The sequence below is a fragment of the Uloborus diversus genome, chromosome 3 (genome assembly GCF_026930045.1).
Source record: "Uloborus diversus isolate 005 chromosome 3, Udiv.v.3.1, whole genome shotgun sequence".
NCBI classification, from domain to species: domain Eukaryota; kingdom Metazoa; phylum Arthropoda; class Arachnida; order Araneae; family Uloboridae; genus Uloborus; species Uloborus diversus.
In genome coordinates, this window is record NC_072733.1 from 193739174 (window position 1) to 193750208 (window position 11035).

Sequence of the window (11035 nt, forward strand, 5' to 3'; positions counted from 1 at the left end):
CCGGCATTCATGGCCTATAGATGGAAAGAAAGCATCGGCACATTTGGAATGCTATTAATCGATCGAAATACTTGAAAGACGATCGGAGAAGTGTTATCGGTACTGTCATAGAAAGGAACAGCTTCTTTGCACAAGAATCAAGAAAATATTTTATTGGCAATGACTGGAGATGAAAGGTACCACGTACGCTGGGGCGTCTCCCCAAGAGCAAAGGAGCACCCCCTAAATATCATGAAGATCCCCGTCCCCCCAAGTAAGAAAAATACTCCTCAAAACAAACTATCTAAAAATTTTAATGCCGCAGTTTGCGCCATGACCCCCCCCCCCCAAGTAAGCATCCCTGTAACTGTTATACACTAATTTTTAATAATAAACACTAACATTTAATGACAGGTTTTACTGTTTCAGGTTTCTGCGCCATGACCCCAAGGGTGCCCATATTCGGGGGGGGGGGGGTGCAAGGGGGGGGGGCTCAAGCTCCCCTTTTAAATGAGAACGTCCTTGCTTTTAGTATTATTTATTTGTAAATATATAAAACCTTTTCTTCTCCAGTCATTAATGAATAAGTTATTAAAAATGTCAAATTTTAATAACTCTAAATCTGTATTGAAATCGGTTTCTATGGGAAAAATATCCTGCTAAACCATGGGGAAAATATTTGAGTCCCCCCCCCTTAAAATTTTGCATATGGGCGTGCATATGGGCGCCCTTGCATGACCCCACCCCTTCCTCAGGTGGGGTGCAGCTGTAACTGTTATACACTAACTTTTAATAAAAAACACTGATTTTAATTTGGAGATCTGGCCGCCTTGTTTAGTGGTCAGCGTAGTCTGACTGCGATGGGGAGGCCCCGTGTTCGAGTCCCGGCTCGGGCGTGGCTGTACTTTCTCTCTCCTGTCCCAGCAACAAAATGCCCCGCGATCAATTGTAACAATTCTAAAACTTGCTAATAATGTGTTGGATCTATCAGAAATGAATGCTTCAATCGCAGAAATCACTAGACGTTAAATCGTTGCCACCACAAACAGGGGTAGCCCCCAGATTAAGGGTGCACCCCCCTAAATATCGCAAAGACCCCCCTCAAGAAAAAACAAGAGCCCCAATAAAAATGAAAAAAATAGCCCCCCCCCTTAAAACTTCAATGACGCAGTCTGCGCCATAACCGACCCCCTAGGGGGGCACCCCTGACCACAAATTTGTCGCAGCAACCGCGTTTGCGCGAGGACTGAGTTCATTTCAAAAGTCTCGCTTAAATTAATTACGAAAATGTTATCTGTCAACAAATCGCCGCAAAGCACGCACATCCACATTCGTATATCATACATTTTAAAAATACATATGCGTTATGCTCGCATTGAATGCACCGAAAAAGAAAGAAAGCGAACCAATCCATCGCAGCTTGAACAGAGTAGGGATACAACTCAAAAAAGCAACGTTTTTCAAGAGGGCATTTTTTCGATTGTTGCGATTTGTCATTGATTGTTGAGGGGCATTACAATAGTTCTTAATTATTGTAATGCCCTTTAACAATGGTTAATACTATTATTTTCTTTTATTTCGTGCAGTTTTTGTGTTATAGCCTTTTAGGCTTCCTAGAAATTTTAATCAATGTTAGGTCAAATTAGGAGCTAACGCCAGAGCAAAGGTAATTCTTCAGATTTTTTTTTTTTTTTTTTTTGCTAACCCGTTCTGATTAAACACACTTTTTCTGATTCTTTCATCTCTTTTTTTTTTCGAGGAGGAGGGGGGGGGTAGTGCCCTCGTTTTTAGGAAGCGCTCTAAATTATTCGAAGGGGGCACCATAGCCCTCGTTGTATTGGGGTCCTGGCTAAGTTAAATTATTATGCATAAAATATACAACAGCAACAAAGTTCAAATCTTAATATAAATTTGCTGACAACAAATTGAAAAAGAAAAAAAAATTGAATTTTAAATTGCACCGTATTTTCGGACCGCCTCTCTTTTTTGCCTTAGATGTTATTGTCATCACAAATCGCAACTTTTCAAGTTATTTCAAAGAATTTGTTTCACGTTTAGAAATTTAACTAAAAATTCCAAAACTTTTTAAGATCCTTAAAAATTTCAATTAATACATTGATCTCATCGTAAAATACAGTGCAATTGTTGTGAGCATGTGTTTTTGTATATCTCATAAAATAATAATAATAATAAAGCAAACCACAAATACAGTCGAACTTCCATATATCGAACTTCCACATATCGAAATTTTCTATATATCGAGATCCCAGCAAATTTCTATGTTCATTATATAGAAAAATTGTTTCTATATATCGAATAAATCTCTATGTATCGAAATTTCTTTCGAGACATTCGTAGATTTTTTTTTTCCATTTTAGACTGTTTTATCTCATGAAAAATGAAGGTTAGAGGAGAAAAATACGTTCACTAAAGGTTGCTACGGAACTCATAAGAAATCTGGGATTGAAGGGTGTGTAGTTAAGTCGTTGTTCCGTTATGAAGTTCTTAAATTCCCTCAAGTTTATTTCAAATCTTAGCTGTAACCAGTAACACTGTAAAATCATCTTCAAATTGTCCCTTTTGTTTGTTGATTATCATTTCTAGTCTTCTTAGCTTCAGTAAAAATCATTCAAGTTAAGTAGATTGATTTTTACTTTTCTCTCGATCACATTGTTAAAACGAAAATCCCCTAATGTTGCGATCAAGTTGAATTGCCGAAGAATATGAAGATGTATGATTGGCGTAAAAATGTAATTTCTGTTAATTTTTGAATCATCTCAACTTTCATTTAATCCCATACTCGTATAAATTATAAATTGGGTTTCATGCACGAAAATCAGCTTTTATTTTAATGTTTTAGGATACTTAGCATGATAAAATAAGATCGTTTCCATATATCAAAATTTCAATATATCGAATTTTTCCCCGGCAATTTACTACTTCGATATATGGAGGTCCGACTGTATTTCATAACTATGCTTACCTTGTTATTGTAGCACACGTGCGAAAGCAATGAAAGCAACGAGCGAGAACTAAAAATCTAAATAACCTTTGTGACATAAGACACCGAGCCACAGAACGAGGGACATTTGGGCGGGAAAGATCAAGGGAAAGGGTCGCTTCTCGGAACTTAGAGCCGATGGCTATTCCCGCAGCTACAACAGATTTTTCTCATTTCCTGAACTCGGGTTGTTTTCCGAAACCTGATTATGTGGCTCTGAAAAAAGGGATCCTTCCTTCTTCTAATGATAAGAACTCGATTGAAGAGAGGGAATAGTTTGTGGTGATTTTATCAGCAGCAAATAGAGTAATTTAAAATCTCATTTGGCGAAATAGCTAGTAGAACTAACTCATGTTTTTAGAACTTTATTTTTTTTTAAATATTTTTTTACTCCAAATTTTTTTATTTAGGAATCGCGTTCCCTCTCAAAAGTGGCAGATCCTATCCTCGACCGGGGACAAATAACAAAAAAATTCAAAAAAATATTCTGAGTTGACATCTTTAGTTCGCTCATGAGGCTGGAAGTTTGAAAAAATATGTTAAAAATTAAATTTTTCAAAAAATAATAAAATTAATTTTTTTTTTGTATTTAAAAAAAATGCAACAGCTATAAATTGTCTATATATAGCTTAGTTTGACCTTAAAAAAATGTTTTATAGCTTTTACATAAGATCATTCGTTTTTGCATATGCCTTAGATTTGGCAGGAGATTTAAGGAGCATGCGCACACGAAAGATCTTGTGTAAAAGTTATAAAACATTTTTTTTTTGGGGGGGGGGGGGTCAAACTAAGCTATATAGTGAGCACATGCATCACTGATCTGCTTTTATAAATATTTTCGTTTTTGAACTGATTGGGCTTTTTCACAAAATTACTGAAAGTGTTTAGCGGTGGCGTTGCTAAAGCGGAGGGGAGATACAATACTGAGGAAATACTATACCCAGGATTAGGTTCATACTTTCAATACTTAGACCCAGTAATAATACCTCTTATACCAAAAAGCGGAATCCCTTTATCTTTCCCCGTGTTTGAGTTACGTTTGAAATAATTAAGGAGTCATTACTTTCATATATCGCCTTACTATACTTCAGCTAGAAACGCTCTGCACACATGCGCCTAGGGCAAGTTATAAAATAAGCGTTCATAGTTTTTATTTGCACTAGCCCACTTAAAATTCCGTTATAACACAAATGTAGCTGTTTCGGAAAATTAATGAATTTATTGTTTTCATGTTCACATAGATTTTTTTTTTTTTTTGCGTTTCTGCTGGGGGGGGGGGGTGAAACCAGAAATTACCGCCCCGGGTGTGAGTCTATGCTAGGTGCATGGCATTGTCTCGTCCTCAACTATGAAGTTTTTACATTATTTTTCATTTATTATGTTTCATTGCTTTTTTGCTGAAATTATATACCAGTCATTCAACACGGAATACATTTGAAAACTCTGGTGATTTCTTTCTTTTCTTTCTTTTTTTTTTGTGAAACTCACTCGTTAAATAGAAAAGAAAACTGTATTTATGTTAAAACTATTTTAAATATTTCTGGATTATCTAATTCCACTAAGTATGAGCAGAGGCGTGCGCAGAAATTTTGGGGCCCATTACGAATGACTTTTACGGGCCCCCTCCATATTGTTTACTGCTACTACGTCCCTACCATCTGTGGTCCCTACACATATTTCACCCCTCATTTTAAAAATCTCGAGTCAAGCTCGGGCCAACAGGTGTCCGTTCTCCCCCCCCCCTTGAGTTTGAGTACTTTTATTCGCAGTTACTATTTTGTTTACGAAATGAGATCTGGATAAAGCCCAGAAAAGTGGAAATAAGTCAACAGCGTCCGGGCTGCTCCAAACACCCTTTCAAGATCAAGTGACCCGGGAGTAAAAATTATTACAAAATTGTTTCCAAGCGAGCATGACAGGGAGCTAGGGAAAATCGTCGACACCCTCCATTTGATTTATAAAGCGCAAAACAGTGAAGAAACAGAAGCACGTGTTATCGCCACCTTCTCTTGCTCTCCGCGCCATAATAGTCAAAACAAAAAGAAAGAGACTCGTGCACTTGGTGAAGTGCGATTTATTGCCGTTTTCTTAGAACTTCGATGGGGTTCCTGCGGGACGTGGTATGCGTGCGCGTGGGTGCAGGGAGTTTACCAAGTACACTGTTCCTCAAAAGCCATGGACATTTTTGCATTATATGCTTTAAAAATTTAAATTAAAACAGTTCAAGAAAAACGCGTAAGGAATGATTTTTTTATAGAAATAATGTAGAATTTCCGTTTCCGGCCGGTTTGCTTCACGTCCCGGAAAAAGATAAATTTGACCACAAATAACCAAAAAGGTCTACAAATAATGAACTGTGAAGGATTATTTGGGATAATTGCTTTATCATTTGTAACATTGACTGGCAAAATGAATACCGGACTAGCGAGAAATGATTTTCACAAGATTAGAACCAAAAAGGACTGTCTAAAGCAAGGCTGTCCAACTGCAAAGAGCCTACGGGCCAGAATTTCGGTCACTGATCACCTGGCGGGCCGCAGTTTGAAAAAGTTGAACAATAACCTCTTACCTCTTAAACAATAACAATTAACAGTTGAAATATTAATTATAAAACAATGAAACAGAAGGATTTTAAAACAATTCGCTTACATTTTACTGGGAAAACTGAGGCCGATCCGCCTTCTTGACAAAGGCAGGAATGTCAACATCGATGCGGGCCGCACAATATGTGTTGGCGGGCCGCCAGTTGGACAGTCCTTGTCTAAAGAAATCCTATAAAACAGAAAATATATCTAAGTATTGTTCAATTTTTTATTCCTCAGTCAAAGTATTTTTTATATCTAATATAAAATGCAAATATTTACATCTAAGAAGTGAAATGTTCAAATTTTATTATTAATGTAAAATTTCAGGATCTTTTTTAACAGTGTAAAACATGAAGTAAAGAAACACAGTAACATCTAGCGGAAGACCCGTTTGGACAACTGAACTTCAAAAAACATAATAATTAAGAGATGTAATTTTGGCCTTTATGAAGTTTTTATTCATTGTGACTGTATGTTTGTTTTTTAGCCTACTTTCTCGTTAAAGTAAAAGAAGGAAGAGAAAAGCATTAAAAAAAGGTTCCATGCATCTTAAAAACCTTGTTTAGAACCAAAAAATAAATAAAATAATTAAATTTATATCGAAAAATTAACAATTAAAAAGCACGTTTTTGACATGGGGAAAATGCATCTCTGTCGGTCTGTCTTGTCTACCCCCTCTTCCTAATAACTTTTGTATGACTAGTCTGATTCAAACCATCGTTTTCTTTTTCTTTTGCTCTAAAGATCTCGGCAAGGGCACCTTGTTCCCATATTTCATTTTTTAGTTCGGACAGTTTAATCTTCAACAATTAAGAAACACTTAATTGCTTCATACAAACTTTGTTGGGAAAAGCTCCTGATGAAAAACATGTATAAAAAGGAATTTTTTATAAAAATTTGAAAATTTTTCGTTCAGTTTTGATCAGTTCAAAAAACTTTGGCACCTACGGGGAAAATTAAAAGCGGATTTACATTACACGAGCATTATCGGAGAAAACTGTCGATAAAAAATATATATAGATGACTTTTTTTAATTTAGTAATTTTGAGGGTATGTTTTGAATAGTTAGAATTTTTTTAACGTAAAGGACAAGAAGTTATGTATAAAAAAAATCTTAAAATATAATGTTATATACTGTATTTTGATTGCGTATACTTCGAAACCCCCCCCCCCCCCGGTAAAGTTGCTTAAAAATTAGACCTTCACCACTGGATTCAAATTCCTCGATGAATGCAAAAACCGTGTTCATATTTTCCCCCGGCAAAACGAGTTCATTCCAAGGTTTATTCCGTCTTACCTCCCCATCCGAGTTTTCACTGCCACAATATTGTGTTTGAGGCGTAAACCGATTTACGGTATTCGGTTAACAGCGCTTAAGAGTTAGACACTCGTTCCAGGTTCCATATCATTAAAAAAAATAAACAAGACTCAAGATTTGGAACCCAAAATAAGAATGAAATTAAAAAAATAATAATAATAAATGATTCAAGACTGTAATCCTCGATTAAAAATGCTTTTGTTCTTCAGAAATTGTTTTTTTTTTTTAATCTCTTGGAATTTTTATTCACAAATACCATACGGAAAGAAAATCAATCAATCGCAACGCTTTAAAAAAGTAACTTTTTAATGCTTAAAACAATAAGTTAAAAATTATCTCTGCAGTAAACGATGTGCGCATAATTGAGACAGCGATGGGATGTGAATGCACTGTTGCAAGTTTTGAGGAAAACGCGTTTAAAATGAAGGCCTCATGTAGGCTTTCATTGAAACGTATTTCTAAATCATGCTGTATAACTGCACCGGCCAGGGCTACTATACTCGACACCAAGCTTACTTGACAATGGAGAAATGCAGGGACCGATTTACTCACCTGGGTGCCCCGGGCACTGACAGATATGGTGCCCCCCCCCCCACACACACACACAAAAAAAATATGAAGGTAAGTGTTGGACATTATTTTGATAGGAAAAAAAACTTTAAAATATCGATTTCTTACGAAAAAAGTTAATAATTTAGATGTTTTGCAAAGAAATCATTTAATATAAATCTAAAATAATTTTATGGTTTTCACGTTAGAAAATTTTTTACAGTCGCAGATGGAAAAAACTATGATACAAATGGTAAAGGTAAATAATGTGCTTTCTCCGCATCAATGATTCTTTATATATATTTTCTCCTTTGTTTTCTTGTAGTAAATTCATGTATAATGTCCTCATAATCAAGTTTTAGGTTGAACTTCCTTCGATTGATAACACAGCTAATAAAGATAATTTACCATCAGAAATGAGAGTACGCAAACGACACTTAATTAAAAGGACTCTGCAATAGCGAAAATGATCGTTCTCCACAACAATTGGCTAATATGCTTTCATATAATAAAAAATTTTTTTGCTTCCTTCAGTTAGAGGCCCTGAACACTGGTGCCTAAAAAAAAGAAATTGATGACAGAAATTTGGTGCCCCCTTTCCTTTGGTGCCCCGTGCCCTGCCGTAAATCAGTCCCTGGAAAAATGAGCTGCGGCCAAGCGAAGGAAATAGTTCCTACCGCCTTGTCCGATATTCTGGTGAAATCACGCTCTTCGCTTTAGAAATCAAATTGTAGTTAGTTAAACCCATGCATACGAAATATATATATATATATATATATATATATATATATATATATATATATATATATATATATATATATATATATATATATATATATATTTTTTTGTTATGATTTCTGCCAATCGTTAAATATTTCCAATTTTACCAGCGAAGCAGCTCGGAGCATTTCACCCACTTGAATCAAACGTGCCAGCCAATAGCAGCTGATAGACAGGTAGCGACCTAAAAAATTGAAAATATGAAAATAATTCTGAGTAGAGTATTCATCCCATAATATGGGGTGGCAAAAGAGGAGCCGGGGATTTCCCCCCGGGATATTTTCAAATTTGTAGTCCTAAAAATGCATTTTAGCTTCATAGTTTTCAAAAATATACAAATCCACGCTGGGTGTCACTCCCCCCCCCCCCCCGGGCGCCACTGGTATAAGTAAGATGAAAGCAAGCAACAAGAAACGAACACCCAAACTACTGCATTCGGGATTAAATAAATAACAAACTATGAAGCATGTGTGTCTCAAAAATTTATCTCGAGTAATATGTTACTGTTGCAAATGCAGGGTGCCTTTTTCATGCAAAAAACGAGGTCAGCGACTTTGTGTTTATTAAGTGCATTATAGATGTAGAAGTCTATTCCACATCGAGCCATGTGAGCGGCATTCTAACAAAAAAATATTTTTCAATTTTTTACCAGAGCATTAAAAGAGTCCACGTCCCGTCCTTTGCCTGCACCAGAAAAAAGTTCCCCAGATTTTTTTCGTAGCCGTCATTTTCAAAAAACCAGGCGGCAAATTTTGGAAAAGTAGTTGAAAGGGATTTTTCCTCCAAGGTATCGACATCAGTTGAAAACTGATTGCGCAGTCAGATAACACGATCAATATACCACGTTAGATAACCAATCGTCATTCGTCAAAGTAATAGCAGTTCTCAAAATTTATTGTGCCAGGCGTATTGCCCCGAGTAGGCATTTTTCTGAATAATGCGAGCAGAATTTACAACATAGGGGTCAACCTCTTCGATTCTTGACCTTGACGTACTTCGCATTATCTAAAAGGGAAAGGAAAGGGGGTTCTAATAGAAGTCGTATTAGAACGCTTTATTTATGGTCTTCGAAACTGATGCGTCCTTGAAACTCTGATTGATAGGGGGTGGGGGTTTTTTATTACGGTCATCTTTTTCGGCTGTTTGGGAAAAAGATGACACTCCTGCCTTGTGTTCCCACGCCATCGGTTACAGCTGCGTTTTCTTTCTTTTATTTTTTAAGTTTCCCACCCAGGGTGTAACCAGATAGTTTCATGACGCGTTAACAGTGAAAGTAATTTAGGAAAGTAAGCGGATTTTTTTCTTTTTTTTTTGAGAAGTAACTACATATAAGTGCTTTGCTCTGTGTCTTCAATCTTCAATCAATTACAAGACCATTCCTTTTGAGATACGTTTAATATGCTTTAATTAGCATTTTATTTTTTCAATCGTTCTGCATTCACTGTGTTAAATTAAAAATCTTGAAATAGTATAAAAGGTTAAATTTAAAAAAAGTACAGCGGTATAGCTTTAGAAAGAAACGATACTGTTCTTTCTACCTTTTTTTTTTTTCCTTTTAGGAAAAGGAACATTTGTCAATTTATTGCAAACAGGCTTTATTTTTTTTAAAAATGCTTGTACTGAGAAATGAGTCGATTTTGAGTTTCCTTTTTGCTCTGGGGCTATTTGTTTCAACAGTTTTTTGCAATTTCATCTTCATTAAGTTTGATTTATTAATTAAAGGTAAACATTTTGTATATTGACTAGAAGTGTTTCAGTTTTCTTTTCAAGAGCGAACATGTTTTTACCATGCAAGTAAAGATAATGTTTTAATACTTCGAAAAAAGAATAATGGCGATGATAATCTCAAATATTTGAAATAATAAATGAATGACAAAGATTTACTCGAGATGTTTTGCAGGGGAGCCGGACGAGTGTCGGACATAACGTCCAGGGGACATAAGGTCCGACGGACAGAAGGTCCACGGACAGAAAGTCCTTTCTTGGACAGCTAGGACATAACGTCCAGTTGTCTGAGCAGGCTAGACAAAACGTTCGGATTTTAAAGTTTTACCTTTGTTTCAACTCATTTAGTTGAATTAATAGTGTAACACTTGTTTTTAATATAGATTGAGTGTTTATAGATCCCCCCCCCATGGGCGCCCATATGCAAAATTTTGAGGGGGGCTCAGACCAGAGCCGCGCCGTCCCTATGTGCAAGGTCGTGCGGGCACGACGGCGCCAGAGCCAAAAAGGCGCCGAGCTCTACCGATTAAACATTCTCCAAAAGAAGGGGAAAAAATACTCTAACCAACAAAATAATTCTTCATTATATCTAATGGCAGCGGTGAAATTATACTGCTCATTAACAGAATTAATCCGTCTCGCTGAGAATCTAAGGCGTAAAATTATTGACTTGTTGTGTCTAAACATGCTATTCAAAAGTCCAATCTTTTACACCAAAAACAAGTGACTTTAATGCATACATTAGCACTTTCCTTCTTAATGTGCAGCTGCGAATGCTATTTCGGATTGTCTAAAGTACACAATGCGCTAGAAATTTGCTATTCCCCATTTTGATTCTTGCGGTGAATATCTTGTATTATAACTTGTATAATTATAGTCTTTTTGTGATTTTTAATTCATGGTAATCCCACTGCTTCGTGTTATCATACATAAAAAATACAGTAAGCACATTTGCATATTATTCAAATGTGCGTAATATTTATGTATTGTAGACAATAATTTAGGTTAACTTTTTAGTTCCGAAAAGCAACGACTTGAACATAATTATTCGATCCGTCCCACGCCCTTCTATATTTTGAATATTTGCGCATTAAATTT